Below are 16,474 nucleotides of genomic sequence, written 5' to 3'. Positions count from 1 at the left end.
TTAAGAAAGGGAAAAACAAGGTGCAAAATCAATATAAGGATGGTAAACAAATGGGAAGAGGAATACGACAGAGAAGGGAAGCCAGTAAGGCAGAGGCTAGAAAAGGGGGGTAGAAAGGTTTGTTGGGAGAAGAAAGAAAGGAAAAGGTGGAGAAAAGCTATAAAGTTTTGAAATTAAATGGGAAAAAAGGAATTTTTTTAGGGATAAAGGATAAGTATAATTTCTTCAAAGAGATTTTGCAAGGTACATAAGATGATATTGTAGTATTGTATTAGAAATAGAAAACTTAAATGGCTTAAGAGTTGATAAGAGATTAAAATGTTGAAATGTTAATAATGATTGGTTTTAAAATATAATATGAGAGGAGATTTAGAATATTGAGCTTTAATTAAAGAGTTTAATAAGATTATGGTATTGATATTATTATAAAATTTTCATTATAGTATTTGTTTTTAATATTTAGATCTATTGTTTAATTATGTATTTAATTATTTTGGATGTATTACTCAGTTAGAATGTACCAAGCAAAATCGGATTGGGTATTTCAAAGATTAATTTGATTAATTTAGTGGGGAGATAGAAAGGCATCATACTCTGATTAGTGATTTCATGAGAAATTTCTTCTTCTTTTTTTTTTTAAAGGAATGAGACAAAGGTACAATAAAGAATGGACAAAAATACAAATATAATGACTCAAATTAAGATGATTAATTAAGATAGAATTAAAAAGAATGAAATATGGGAGAAGTTAACATAGAAGATTTAGAATGGTAAATAAAATAAGTAATGATACGTAAGATGAGTATGAATACAGTTGAAGTCCATGAAGAAAGAAATACCTGGGTCCAAGTTACTTTCCAAAAAGATTCTTTTTATGTTTTGTGTGTTGTGTATATATGTTTTTTTTTTTGGGGGAGAATTAATGAAACCTTGCAGAAATATAGAATGAGAATAATGGTAACTAAGTCAGAAAGAAATAGATGAAATAATAATAATAAAATGGAATAAGAGTAAAGAGAATGAAAGAGAAAATGGATAAGAGGTTTTTGTATGTTTATATGGAAATGGTTTAAAACAGAATTATAGTTTATCTGACTTGTTAAATTTATAATGGAAAAAGGGTTAAATATGTAATGGATAATGATGACTTGTGTGTTTTGAAAAAAACTAATAAAACTTGTTTGTTTGTTTTTTTTAAAAAAAGAACACCTGTTATCTTTCTGGCTTCACTGCTGGAACTGGCTTTTAAACAGAAACAGAATCATTTCTCTGTAGTTGTTTGGCCTCATTTTTTTTTCCAACAAAAAGTCCAAGAAATGCATTGAACATGTATTGAAAATGTCTGTATATGATGGAACAGTTTTCTAATTTTATGTATGGGAAGGAGAGAATTGGGTCGAGGGAATGTTTGTGCCCAGTCTTTCTGTCTCTTGTATAGATATATATATATATATTTGTATACAGTAAATTTCTTCAAACAAAGGGACAACAATGGTTTCTTTGGATGCTAGAAAGCAATCAGCTGCATAGCACTTGCTTCAGTAGAAGAATCTTTTCCCTCTTCCAAGTCAGCCTTATTTCCACTTGATTGCTTAAGCGCTTCCCTGCTCTGCTAAGCCATCTAGATACAAGAGGCAACTTTGGATATCATCCTCAATCATAAATATTCAATTTAGATTTTTGGGGAGGCAAATAATAAAGTTCCCACTTTGTGGCAGCCTCTTCATATTTTAACATTAGAGTCATTTAGTGCCCTTCAGAGAAGCCTTTAAGCATCTATTAAATTTCATGGAAAGCTTTGTTTGTAAAGGTAATGTTAAACAATGTAAATTATCCAAGATATAAATCAAATCAAGCTGATAAACTCTGCTACTTGATTAATTCTGGTAGTATTTTCTCTTGCTATTTGAAAGGATAACAGATAATCAGTTGGAACACCTTATAGGTCAACTAGTCCAACCCCCCACCCAAGCAGGAGACCCTACACTGTATCTGACAAATGGCAGTCCAATCTCATTTTGAAAGTCTCAAGTGATGGCGCTCCCACAACTTCTCGAGGGCAAGCTGTTCCATTGGTTGATCGTTCTCACTGTCAGAAAGTTTCTCCTTATTTCCAGGTTAAATTTCTCCTTGTTCAGTTTCCACCCATTATTCCTTGTCTGGCCTACAGGAGCTTTAGAAAATAGCTTGACCCGCTCCTCCCTGTGGCAGCCCCTCAAATACTGGAAGACTGCTATCATGTCTCCCCTGATCCTTCTCTTTACTAGACTAGCCAAGCCCAGTTCCTGTAACCATTCTTCATACGTTTTAGTTTCCAATCCCCTAATCATCCTGCTCTCAAGAGATAGCAAAACAGCCGGGAACAATTTTGACCAAATTGTACTCCCTTTTCAAATAATATTTATACTTATAGGCTGTAGGAATTTTAAAGAACAAAGTAATTTTAATAACAAAGCAGAAACCTCTAGAAATAAACTTTAAAGCTACATTGTATCAGGGGTGAAATTCAAAATTTTCCCCTACTGGCTCTGTGGGTGTGGCTTGATATAATAATAATAGCAACCAGGAGCAACCAGGGTGATTTTTTACTGATTCAAATCATCCCTACCACCTCTCCCGAAGTGGGCAGAGGTGAATTTCACCCCTGCATTGTATAATAAAAATCTTCACTGACATTCTGCTGTACAATGCTTTCAATATAGCCTTGCAGATCCAAAGCACTGTTGGCTACACATATAGTAATTTATTGTGACATACTTCAAAATACCTTTCTTTCTTTCTTTCTTTCATTCAATTTATACTGAGAAATAAATAAAAACAATTATAATACAAAAATGAAAATATACATATAGTAGGTGAAAATAAATCACATATCATAATCCCTAAATTAACCAAGAAACAGTTTCTTGCATACACTTAGTGTCTCTGACCCAGACCAAGGCATGCATCCAGAACTTATGAAAAGCCAGTAGGGCAGTGGCCATTCTGATCTCCAAAGGAAGCATGTTCCATAAGGTGGACTGTACAGCAGAAAAGATCCACCAACTGGAATTTCTTAGCTAACTGGACCCAAAGCATGCCCATTTAAAAAAAAATTAATGTCATACTCATGAATGTTTTTAAAAATTGAACCTTTTTCTAAAACTGTATAAAATTACGTCAAGTTAATTGTTCAATCTGTTGGCCAAGGCTTCTTAAACTAGTCAAATGAACAATTTGATGAATATCATTCCACCTTGGAACACAGTAAAGCTTTTTCACAGTACATTTTAGAAACAGCATCTTGCTCTAGTCTTTCTTTCACATTTGTTTATTTTTATTAAATTTATATGTTGCAGATCTCATTACCCAAAGTGATTTTGGGCAGCAGAGGCATCAAAGATATCTAGAATTTTCAAATATTCTATTTATTTATTTAATTTATTTGATTTGATTTGTCAATCGTTTACAAGATAATAGGTATAAGTATATACATAGTTATGAATACATGAAATGGGTATATATAAGAAAATAAAAGAAACAATAGGACAGGGACGGTAGGCACATTGGTGCGCTTATGCACGCCCCCTACAGACCTCTTAGGAAAGGGATGAGGTCAACAGTAGAAAGTCTAAGGTTAAAGTTTTTGGGGTTTGGGGAAGAAACCAGAGTCAGGTAGAATATTCCAGACATTGACCACTCTGTTGATGAAGTCGTATTTCCTGCAATCAAGTTTGGTGCGGTTTACCTTGAGTTTCTATCTATTGTGTGCTCTTGTGTTGTTATGGTTGAAGCTGAAGTATTCATTGACAGGTAAGTCATTGCAATGTATGATTTTATATACCATACTTAGATCAGACCGAAGACGGCATAATTCAAGGTTTTCTAGGTCTAGAATTTCAAGTCTGGTGGCATAAGGTATTCTGCAACAAGTAGAGGAGTGGAGAACTCTTCTTGTGAAATATTTCTGGACTTTCTCAACTGTGTTAATATCAGATACATAATGTGGGTTCCAGACTGATGAGCTGTATTCAAGTATTGGTCTAGCAAATGTTCTCTATGCTCTAGTTAGTAGTGTGATATTACCAGAGAAAAAGCTACATAGGATTAGGTTAACAACTCTTAATGCATTTTTGGCTATGTAATTACAGTGGGCTCTAGCACTTAGATCATTAGATCTAATGTCAGTGCCATATAATATCATATAATCATATCATATCATATGATATAATATAATATCAGTACCAGGGGTCCCTAAACTTTTTGTCATCACAGCTCCCCTAAAAATCCAAACACTAAAACAAGCACAAATGAACAGGGAACACAATAAAAGGAAACCTTGGGAAAGGTGGATTTATTGTAGCAATATAACTAAAAAGTTTTTTACACTTTCCTTGGACTCAGAGTTTCCCTTAACAGTTTGGGAAACCATGGCATAGGGATTAAGGATTTTGAACTAGGATTGGGAAGAGACACATATTCATATTCCTGATATTGATACTTACTTTATGACACAGAATTCAATGCAAGATACTGAGAATCAAAACCAGAAAATCATGATTATAATACCATTCTGTGTCTCTGTATTCTGCATCTGGACCAAACTAGTGTATGCCATAATAACTCAGGAAAGGTAGTTTTTAATTAAAGGTAGTTTAATTAGATTTCAACACAAGTGACTGGTAGATCACTTGTGGGTAGACCATTAAGAAGCTGCAGTGTTTCACTGTGACAAAGATTTCATTCCACATTGTAGGCATAAAGACAGATGTCTGCACAAAAAAAATTCTCCGGAGACAACCTAAAATTAAATATGCTGATCGCTCTTTTGTTAGAAGCTATTGCAACTATGCCTCTGAAACTGATATCTTGCTATTTCACAATCATGATCTTCTTTAAAAAAACAAAACCCGCCCCATGATATGATAGCATAGTAACAGTAACATACAATAATAATTTCTGTATTAAACAAAATTATTTTGTGGGCTTCAATAACATTGAAAGGATATGTTGTAAATATGAGTACTACAATAATTTTCCATAAAATATCAAAAGGTAGTTCAGGTTTGTAAACAAACTCTTTTCAATACTATACTTCAGGAGTGTCAAACTCACATCCTCATGGTGAGTTTGACAGGATTCCCCCCCGCCTTCACTAAACCAGACATGGGTGTGGTGAGCACGATGCATCTGGCCTGTAGGCCAGGAGTTTGACAGCCCTGCTATACATGAAACACAAAAATATTTCCTTGTGTGAATCTGATTAAAAAATTAAAGTACTTAACTTTTATAGAAAGAGATGTCAAATCTTGAGCAATAACAGATGTTCTAGAACAACATAAATATTAGGGCCTTCCATAAACTTTCCTAGTGTAATTCACTTAAATTCAATATTTCTGCTAACTGAATCATTGCACAGTTTATGGCTGTTTTGTCTTGCTATATTCCTTTGCATGTGTTTTGACTCAACTGTACAATCATCACAAGTTATCTGTTTGGTTATACTTTTGGACACATTTTAACACAACTTCCATATATTTCTCTAAGACTGTGATTACACATCTTTACTCAGTCAGATAGTCAAGTGATTATTTTTTTTTGAAATATTTAGATACAGTACATGAATGTGAAACTTAATGTAGCAAAGATCAAGATATCTGGGTTTTTTTAGGAAATATACAGTGTATATAATGTATACATTACAAGTTATACATAAATGGTGTTATGATAAACTAGATTTAGCAATATTTGCATTTGTTTTTCTCATGTTATAGATTTAATCTCTTTGGCTTGTTTTTCATGTTAACTTTTTTGCACTTTGCATAATGTTGCTTCTGTTGAAAGAATAAGCCTGACAGGTATGCATGTAAAATATAAGTTACTTCCTAACAAACTGATGGCAAATAAACTCAAACTTGTACTCATGTTTATCAGACCAGGGGAATGAAGGACAAAGCTTGACAGGTGACTACTCTTAGAATCAGTAAGGGAATAATTAGCTCAGACAAGTTATTTACAAGTTTATTTTATACAAACAGGACAGCATAAGAAAATATCCCTTCATTTACAAACATAAAGAAATAGCTTAAGTAACTCTTCAAAGCCAATTCTAAATATTCTGTTCCTAACTTAAAGAAGGTCTATGTAAGTGATTGTTAAAGCTGAAACCATATTTATGGCATATAATCAATCAGGACTGAAAAAGATGAAGAGAAGATAAACATCATTTTACATTTCATTTATTAAACACAAATGGAAAAGTGGGGCAGAGTTTGGGTTGCTATGTAGCCCAAGGCTGGTTGCTGGGGAAATCAGGGAGCAAGGAAGAGAATGTTAAGAAAAAAGTGCAAGAAACAGAAAAAAACAGTTTTAAAATTATCTTTCCTGGAAAGAAAAAAGCACTTCATTTATTAGGGAATTGTAGAGCTCTAAATAGTTTCATTAAAAAGAAAATGTAAAATAAAGAAGTTATAAAAATGAAAAGTCTTGATACACTTTAAGAACTCACCAAGATATTATCACATATGCTTTTCTGGATTACATTTCATCTCATGAAATACCATTGAATATAGTCCTGAAAGAAGAGTAAAGTATATACACACAGCTGTTGGTGGGGGAGATACAAGCAGGAGAAGGGAATGGCAGGAATTACTGCACTTCAAGTTTTGATTTATCTTTTAAGACAGATTCCTTAACTGGTTGGAAAGTTAGACTTGAACACCAACATAATCCCATCCGATGTATGTTTCAGTTATAATATACTGTTGTCCATAAAAGCTTATTTAATTTTTAAAAGGTGCTGCAAAAATTCTTTTAGAGTAACATAAATATAAGACAACATATCAATTAGTAAAGCCAGCTTGCTTAAGATGAATGTTGAAAAAATATACAGTTCAAAAACCCTGGTTGCATTTGGTTTCATATACTAGTCCATAAATTCAAATGAAGAGCAGACTGAACCAGACTTTTATTATCTTCAATTTCTGTATATGAACCTGATCCCTTTTCCTGTGAATTCAAACATTTCCATATATTGATCTATCACTAATCCAATTCTAAAACCCTAAATATATAATAATAATCAGGATAGCAACATATTATTTGCTATATTTGCTCCTGAATTCATAGTCACATACATGGTCTTTACAGATAAATTAGGAAAACAGTGAACTGGAACAGTAAAGAGGAACTAAGGAGGGAAGCAATGAGAAACTTAGATACAATCATAAAGGTATTTCTTTGATAACAAGGATCAGAATAGTTAAAACAGTGATCAGTCCAGTTGTAACATGTGATTGTTAAAAGTTGGATACTCAGAAATAGGGAAAGCAGATCAATGCCTTCAAATTATGCATTGGATACTGTTACTAATAGTATTATGAACTGCAAGAATATCCAATCAATTACATGCCTGAATAGATTGACTGTTCTGTGGCAATGATCAATATGCAGATACTCACATATTTAGGGCATATACTAAGAGTGAGTAGTGATTTAAAAAAAAAAACATATTTAATAAGGCTGCGAATTAAAACATAACTAATAAGATTAAAGTGCTTGTTCTTTGAAGAGCTATAAATTATTATCAAAGAGAGGTCAAAGCAGTAAACATTTGCTCATATAGTCACCAAGAATCAAGCCTGACTCTATAATACCTAATTAATTTTAAGCTTATTTTTAGTTACAGCTATTCAAAAAGATGGCAAACCTAACATATAAAAATAGTACAGAGTATTTATTTTTATTTTATCTAGCAAAAAATATTCTAAAGGGGTGAGCTAGTTGAGGAATAACATTTCTCGATGACCCAATACCAATTAAATTCAGTTGTAATTTTGCTTTTATTTATCTAAAAAACTATGAATTTTACATCATTCTAATTTGACTCATTCTGACACTAAAAACTTGCCTGATCTAAGTGGAACCAATGTTTACAATGTGTCCTTTTAAAAATAATAAATTTTATTAAAGTTTGCAATTATAATGATAAAGGAACTAATACAAGCTGAAAAAGTAAAATAATGAAAAAAGGAGAAAAGTAAATGTAGCAAAGAAAATATAAAGAAAAAAAACAGAAAAGAAGGAAGAAGTAAGAATATAGTAAAGAAAAGGAAAAAATATAAATAACTTTCCTCTTCATCACAAGTACAAAACTTTCTATGTCTTGAATGTATAAAGGTACTTTGAATCTTGGATGGAAACATGAACAACATGAAGGGACATTTTATCATGCTTGGTGGATGTGTAAAAAAATCTAAAGAAAAGTTGGATACATTAATTAATTCAGCAGATTTTAAAGGTTTAAAATACAATTGAAACCAGATACCTTTCTTTTAGGACAATGGATTAGCAACTAGAAAAAAAAAAACTCAAGAGGGGATGGTTCAGATTTAAGGAGACTCACCCAATGAATGTTGTATGATCAAATGTGTTATAATGTATGTGAGAGTATGATGGCAACTGGGTACCTTAATGGCACTTAGACCTGATGAAGCTATAATGCCCAACTTTTCCTCCCAGGTATGCCTGGTAAGTTTCCAGTCCCTGGTCTTGGGAGACTGGATTTTGGGAATAGAGATGGCATGGCTGAACATGGATTGAGGGTGGACAGCACAGTCCACCAGCTTGCTGGTTTATCACCTTCCTCTAGATATATTTTTTTTTATAGTTGGGGGTGATTGGTGAGGATATGTCCACAGGGTTTGCTCTTTCCTCCCCTATTTAACATTTTTGAGAGGCCTTTGGATGAGGTCATTGATTGTCATGGGGATTACACTTTTACAGACAGTATTCTATTCTTGCAATCATAGTTTCAATTTTAAAAAATAGCCATGGTGGCACAGTGGTTAGAAGTCAGTATTGCAAGGTAATTCTGCTGACTGCCAGGGGTTTGATCCTCACCAGCTCAGGGGTGACTCAGCCTTCCATTCTTCCGAGGATAGTAAAATGAGGACCCAGACTGTTTGGGGGCAATATGATGACTCTGTAAACTACTTAGAGAGGGCTGTAAAGCACTGTAAAGAGGTATATAAGTTGAAATGCTATTACTATTGCTATATTGTTTTTTTAAAAATATTTTGGTATATGTTATTGGCTTTATTGGAAACAATAGAAGCATTCTCAGAAACAATGTTGAATGTAAGGATTACAGTTTGTGAGAAAAGAATCTAGTAGTATCCAGGTAAAACAGAACGATTCCATAAACACTGAGCATGTGCCTTACAATCTTAAGGCCAGGAACAGTGAGGCTAAATTTCCACTAACTTGAAAGAGCAGGAGGAAAAGACCTAGAATTTGAATCTTAGATCCAAAATACATATATAAGTTTTGATGTTATTGTCTCAAAAGAAAAACTAATTTTACTTTGCTGTTTCTGTGATGTTCAGTAAGCACGTTTTAGAATATATAGTAAAATCTCTAGAAGTCTAGATTTATTGTCATGTTTAGAAAGACATCTGACAATAATATTTAATTTCTCCTATTTTCATCAGCAATGCCTATATTATAAGATCCAAACTGAACAGTGGATATGATCTCTTGCAATCACTGCTGATAAGTTGCCACTGCTTTACTCCAGTATCAGGAGCAAGTTGCAATCTAGAAGGACCAGATAACTCAAACAGTGAATCAGGAAGACCAGGAGTTGGGATAAAATATACCAAAGCACCACCCTCTATATACGGTAAGTATTAAACCAAATCTCAGCAGCTGTAGATGAAGCAGCTGCATCTGTTGCAGCCTTCCATCACCAAATACTCACCTCCTTGCTAGGTAAACATAATGGGTATCCAACTCAACCCACTACCTTCATCCTTCAAAATGAATTATACATTTCCTTAAGACCCAAGGATTTTCTTATCAATTGATATGAATGGGATTTATAATTGGCCGAAGAATAGAGGAAGCTGCAAAACAGATAAGAAGTTGTTCTATTTGGACAATTATGCTAATTCTATGACTGGCCTGAGGGTTAACTTCGATGATTCAGTCAAGCAAGTAACCACCAACTGTGAACTCTCTTACCTTTTACATGGTAAATACTTGATGCAGGAATATATTTCTGACCTCCTGTTGTTAGCTCTGGGTATTCACAGAAAATCAAAGAACTGTGGCAGAGTGTAGGTAGAAGGGAAAATCCCATCATTCACTCTGAGATTGAGAGCCAACACAGCTGTGCTATCTACCCAAGAAAAGATGGTATAATCTAGAGGAGATCTGTCAAACTCCTGGCCCACGGGCTGGATGCCTCATGCGCTGGCCATGCCCACACCAGGTTTAGCAAAGGGAAAGAAGTCCAGATACGTCATTTGACACTATCATAACATGAGCTTGATACCCCTGATTTAGACAATCTGACAACTCTACATATATTGTCCTAAGATTCTCCCTTCTGAAGCATCAAACACCATATTTATATAATATGCAATAAGATGTCTCAAACATTCCCATTTGGCCTGCCTATCTCAGCCTCCATGGGCTTGGTAGATGTAGTAACCAAAAATTAAATGGAGCCCAGAGATGGGAGGCTTTCCAAAATATTTAGTAATTCCCATTACTCTATGTACAAGACCCTGAAACACAACTGCAGGTCCTAGCAATGCAACTCTGGCATTGCTAGCAACTTTCTTGAAATCTCCATTATATGCAAATATACTCTACCCACCCAGATTGCTTGACTCTGTTACGATGGAGATTATTGATAATTAATGCTGGTTGATGCTTAGGATCCAATATATAATCTACTATAAACTGAAATCCACATTAGCAAACAACATAAGCCCTTGCACCTTTATTTAGCCTCCTGTTATGTTTTCCTATAATTTGGAAAGCAAATTGGTTTTGAACCTACATTTTGCTGGCCATAACATAAAATCTGATTTTACAACATGCAAAATTCATAACCTGCAATCCTTCCAACTTCCATCACTACCAATCCTCAGCTGAAGGTTCCTCCTACCTTGCCTTACAAATATGTAGGCTATATTGATATGTTTGGAAAGGGGGAAGTGGAGACTGCCCTAATTGTACAACTATACCAGGGATGCTCAAGGCCCATGGGCCAGATCCTGTCCGCGGGGAGCTTAAATCCAGCCCAGGGGGCTGGCCTGGAAATATCAAAGGCCCAGCCAGCGGTGCCTCTGGTGGCTAAAATGGGCTGCATGCGCCCCCCCCCGGCACCTCGTTTTCACCCTCCATGGCCTCCTGCAGCACTCTGATGGTCCGAAAAAGGGCCAAAAAATAGGCCAAAAATGTCCTGAAAACAGCTGCCAGAGTGCTGCAGGAGACCATGGAGGGTGAAAACGAGGCACAGAGGGATGTGCATGGATCCCCAGTGTCCCGTTTTGGCCAACAGGATGCTGCAGGAGGTATCTGTCCTGTGCCCCTGCCGTCCCCCTGCCCATGGAGAACTACAATGCTGATCCGGCTCTGGAAGAAATCCAGTTTGAACAGAATGCAGAGATGCCATTAATGCTGCCAGAACCTTTGTGAAGACCCTTGGAGCCGATGAGAGGCCGAAGAGAAATGCTCGATACTGGTAATGGGTATTCTGATAAGAGAAACGGAGAAACTGGCGATGATGAGGCCAAATTGGGATGTGGAGGTAATCCTCCGTGAGATCAGTGGAAGAGAGGAGGTCACCCTCCCGAACGCTCTCTAAAATAGAATGCAGAGTCTGCATTTTAAATCACCTGTATTTTACAAATTGGTTGAGAAATTTTAGATCAAGGATGGCTCACCCCCCCCCCAGGCTTTGGGAACGATGAAAAGGTGAGAGTAAAGCCCACGTCCCCGTTGAGAGGGGGGAACAGGTTGAATAGCCCTGATGTCAAGAAGGTGCTGAATGGCCTGATTCATGAGGGCTTGCCTTGAAATGTCCTGAGAGACAGGACAGATCAAACATTTTTCTGGGGGTGGCGTTAGGAAGTCCAGTTGTAACCCTGACCTAATAGTGCTGAGCACTCAGGCATCCGTCGTTGACTCCTCCCATTTGGAGGCAAAGAAGGCTAGGTGACCTCCGATGGGTGGGGAGAACGAGGGATTACTTAGAGCGATGGAAGGAATGACCCCCTCCCCCCTGAAAGGGCTGTTTACCAGTAGAAGATTGTTGCCTGCCAGATGCTTCTGCACGTTGGTCTTGGCGTTGGGAGTATGGCCTCTGAGAGCAGGGGAAGCGAGATGAGGTCTCCTCTCGAAAGGCAGGAGGGTGATAAGGAGCAGGGCGACAGTTGGCTTTTTTCCCAGAGGAAGAGATAATTTTACATTTATCTCTGGTTTCGATTAGATAAGGTTCCAGAGCATCGCCAAAAAGCTTATCGCTTGCAAATGGAACTGAAGCCAGCTTCCATTTTAGGCATGACTCTGCCTGCCAGTTTTGGAGCAATAAAAGTCTTCTTGCTGCTACTGAAGATGCCTTGGCCTTGGATGCAAATTTGGCAGAATTGAGAGTGGCATGCGCAGTGAATTCTGCCGCTGCGATAATCTTATTAAGGTCTTGGTGAGACCGAAGGTCAGAAGCAGTCAATCTATTCTGGAGTTGGCGCAGCCACCGTATGGATGCCCTCGTGAAAAAGGATGTTGCCGTTGAAGCCCGAACAGCCCATGCAGTGGCCTGGTGATTGCGCTTGAGGGTCTGTTCGGAACGTTTATCATCCGGTTTCAGGATATCTTCTGGCTCTGTGGGAGTGTCAGAAGATGAGAACAAGGCCAGAACCAGAATGTCAACAGAAGGCACTGCCAGGGCATTGTCCAGAGCTGTGCTGACCTTGTAGAAATGCTCATCCAGAGAAGATGGGGGAGGACCTGCCGAAGGGGAAGTGCACTGTTCCTTGACCATGTCCAGGAACAAAATGGGAGAAGGCAAAACCTCTGCATGCACTACAGGCTTGGAGAAGAGCGAGTCTCCTTGGCTAGAGAGATTTCCTTGTGGCTCAGGAGCCACTTCCTCCGGTGACAGCTTGGCAGCCTTGCTGAGTAATGGCCTGAAGAGAGTAGGTTTGAAGACCAATGCAGAGGATGTCTGCTCTGGGCAAGAATCTGCTTCCTCTGAAAGATTTTGATCATAAATCTCGCCCTTTTCACACTCTGAACGAGAGGAGTAACTGTGTTCAGATGGTGAAGCCCTTCCCTCCTCATCAACCTCATCCCATTCTGGTAGAGAAGAATGGACCCTGAGGTCCTGAGGCCTGTGTAAATCAGGGTGATGAGGCAAAGAACTTATAGATTGAGAAGGGAGAAGGGCCTGAACCCTTTCCAGAGGTCGAAGAATATGCTTGAAGCCTTCAGCCAACCCCTGCCTAATGGCCAATGAGACAACATCTTGGGTATCCCCTGACCTATGCTCAAAGGTAGAGGCAGAAGGCCAAAGGCCCGCTGCTGTGGGAGTGAAGGTGGCTTCAGGCCTAGATTGAGGAGAGGTTTGAGGCCTGGAGGGAGGGGGAGGAGCATAGGGCCCAGAAGCCTGTTGGAAATAAGGCCCAGATCTGCTTAGATCCTGAGGATCTGATTGTACTACAAGAGCCTCAGGAGACCAGGATGGAGGATGGAAAGGCCCATAGATAACTTCTCCTCCCCTGGGAGGGCTTGGCTGGGGCCCACGGGTATCACCTGAAACATGCTGTAGTTGCACTCTCTTCTGTTGAATAGTTCTGTGAACTGCCTCTCCAGGGCTGCATGTCTGCACTTTTCTGCCCTCAACTCAGCCTGAGTTGCCTTCTTAGGGGGTAGAGTATTAGCTCTGATTTTAGCAGTCACCTCCCTCTGGATTGATTAGGTGCGTTGCCTATGTCTTTTTCTCTTATTGGGCTTAAGAGACTGTTCCACTGGGGGGGAAAGCTCTGCCTGAGCCTTATCTTGCTCCATTTGTAGAACAAAGGCTCTTGCATTAGAAAGAAACTGTTTAGAAATTTTTATGAAGCCACTGACTAGGGGAAACAGGCTCCGAAATCGAAGAATCGCTCCTTAGGCTATAAAGAGGTCCAAGCGAAGTCAGCAAAGGAAAATGCAGCCACCGGTCCCACGATCAGCTGGCTTGCTCTCTTATCGGTTTGCCGATTGTTTTTTACGATCGCTCAAAACCGCGGGCATGGGGGAGGTCTATAGACGCTGCCCAGCTTGCCTGTACAGAGCTCTGGTAATGCTGCTCCCAACGTTGCAGGAGAGAGAGCCCTGCTCTCCTGGAAGAGCAGCTGCCCAGATCCCTGGGAGCTGCTTGAAGCGAGGAAAAAGTATTGAAGTTTGCTGGTGAGTGCTATCTAACAGAACGCTTTCAGAGACACAGCTACTGACTGAAAGGAGCTGAGTCAAAAGCTGTGGTCTCTCCCACGGGCTGGCTTTTATATCTTAGTACAGACTAGCTAAATGACATCATAGGAAGGAGTCAACCCATCCTGGGCTCTCGATGCAGCATGGAGGAGAAGGCAAACTTCTCAGAAAACAGTAGATAACGTTTGTTTTATCAAAGGAATTTGAAAGGCTCTCCCTCAGTCTCGTTTCATTGTCCAGGCAGAAATAATTGGTAATACTTGTTTGTCCAACAGCAAAGCCTAATGCCATGAAGGGCTTCACAAGAGACAGTCAAGTGATTGCATCTGGGAACAACTGGTAACCAATCATGAAGCAGCTACAGTATATTTCCTCTTCACATTTTATAAATATTTAAGTATATATTTTCATGTGTGAAGAAATGCCACTTGGCTGCAATGTTAAGTAGTGAATATACAGCTTGTATAACAGTTTAAATGTCCTCTCAAAATAACACAACACACAGCCATTAATGTCTGTCACAACTATTACTTGGTCAATGTAGGGTCACAATATACAAATATCGTATCATCAGGACAGATGATACCTGACCCCAAATCAATTGATAATCTTATGCGGTCATTTCATGTGGATGTTAAATAAAAGCAGTGACAATGCTGAGTCGTGAATCACCCACAAAGGAAGGTGATCTACATGCTCCATCCTCTCCTGTCAGCAAACGAAGATGGTTCTTAAAGTGTAATCTCCAATATGCATCATGGTTCATGGTATCCATGGACCTCCATTGCCTCAGACTCATTCGTGCCTGATAGATAGTAGACTTCATATCTTTAAAGCCAGCCCAGAAACGAAATGCAGCAGTTAAAGCAGGGATGAGACTGTAGAGTACAAGAAGGCAGTACAGGGAAAGCAATCCCAGCTGTTCTCTGGATCCCAAGTTGAACCAGAAGACTCCTCAGAGCCTCTGAGAACCCTCAATGACTCATGGATGACAACAGACCTCTCCCTCCAGCCCGTCTTCATTGATTACATACATGGTAGGTTAGCAATCTAATCCATAATTTTCCTTACTTTACCTTCCACATATAGTATCAATTTGGAATAGACACAATGCATTTGGAATCAGAGCATTTAATCTTTTCACTGGGCTGTATCAAAGGGTACTTAACATATTTGGAATGAAAAGCCCCTGTCTTGGAAGAAAACCTAGTAAGAGAGCAGATAAGTCACTAAAGTTGATCCCTCCACACAGCAACTTACAAAGCTGTTTTTATTTCCTCTTCCATACAGATCAGTAAGATTATTACTTGGACATTAACTCCTTTTGCTTCTTAGATGAAGAATGGCACCCATCATTCATTCAATCTTTAGGTAGGGAAAAGCTGAGTAATTGTAGGCAGTCACTGGCTGGAAAGCAGCAGTCATCCCTTCTGAAAATTGCTTTTTGTGAACTTACTTCCAGAGCTAAGTAGGAAGTGTGCAAGCAAGCAAAAGAAGCAACATCTACAGACCAGTGCAGAACTTTGTATTTGATTTGTGCCCACTTCCAAGTATGCCAAGAGCATGAACACAACACCTATTTCTTCCTCTTTAAAACAGCTATGTCTTTTTCTGGACTCGTACAATTGTCCTCTGCAACTGCTATATAAGCTCAGAAAATATATAATTGCTTTTTTAAAAAAAACCACAGGCAGGTGCTATGTTCATGCTATCATACACTCTTGAACCATCTTTATGAAAGTTAGTCCAAAACACTACATAATCCTGCAATGCTTAATATTCCTTCTCTCTGAAAGTGCAGCATATAGTCTTGTTAACAGATGCATCAGGCACTTTATCCTCTCATTATTTACTCAGCAGAATTATCCTTCTGAGTAGCCCAATTCTGAACTTCAAATCCTCTCTACTGTGCTTTTTTCTTCAAAATAAACACAACAGTATTAAACCTCCTTTTTTTTCAAATAGGTGGTTAATAGAGTAGCTTTTTCTAAAGATCCTATTCCAAATTCTAAGTGCTTATACATCTGTAAGTCCAACTGGTTTCAACATTTACTGCATTTTGGATTGTGGCTTTTGAAAAGCAGAGATTTGCGTTTACTTTAAGGATGTCATATATTTTTTTTTAAATAATGAAAATGAATAAAGAAGGTTCTGTGTTCAAGTACATCGGAGAAGGCAATAACTGCAATTATATACAAAAATAAGCTGCAGCCCTTGCCATATTGAAATAATA

At 38.0% G+C, this 16,474-nt stretch overlaps 1 protein-coding gene across 13 annotated transcripts in view; it reads right to left on the bottom strand.

Annotated features, from left to right (window-relative positions):
• The window catches only part of IQSEC1 (IQ motif and Sec7 domain ArfGEF 1), a 364,618-nt gene that overhangs the window by 59,504 nt on the left and 288,640 nt on the right, over nt 1-16,474 (bottom strand). The gene's annotated exons all lie outside the window — the stretch shown is intronic.

This window comes from Notechis scutatus, chromosome 2 (assembly GCF_049901735.1).
Source record: "Notechis scutatus isolate UNSWTSFEM ecotype Mainland chromosome 2, rNotScu1.2, whole genome shotgun sequence".
Taxonomy (NCBI): domain Eukaryota; kingdom Metazoa; phylum Chordata; class Lepidosauria; order Squamata; family Elapidae; genus Notechis; species Notechis scutatus.
The sequence above is the reverse complement of the archived record's forward strand: the minus strand, read 5'-3'. Positions and strand labels throughout refer to the sequence as shown.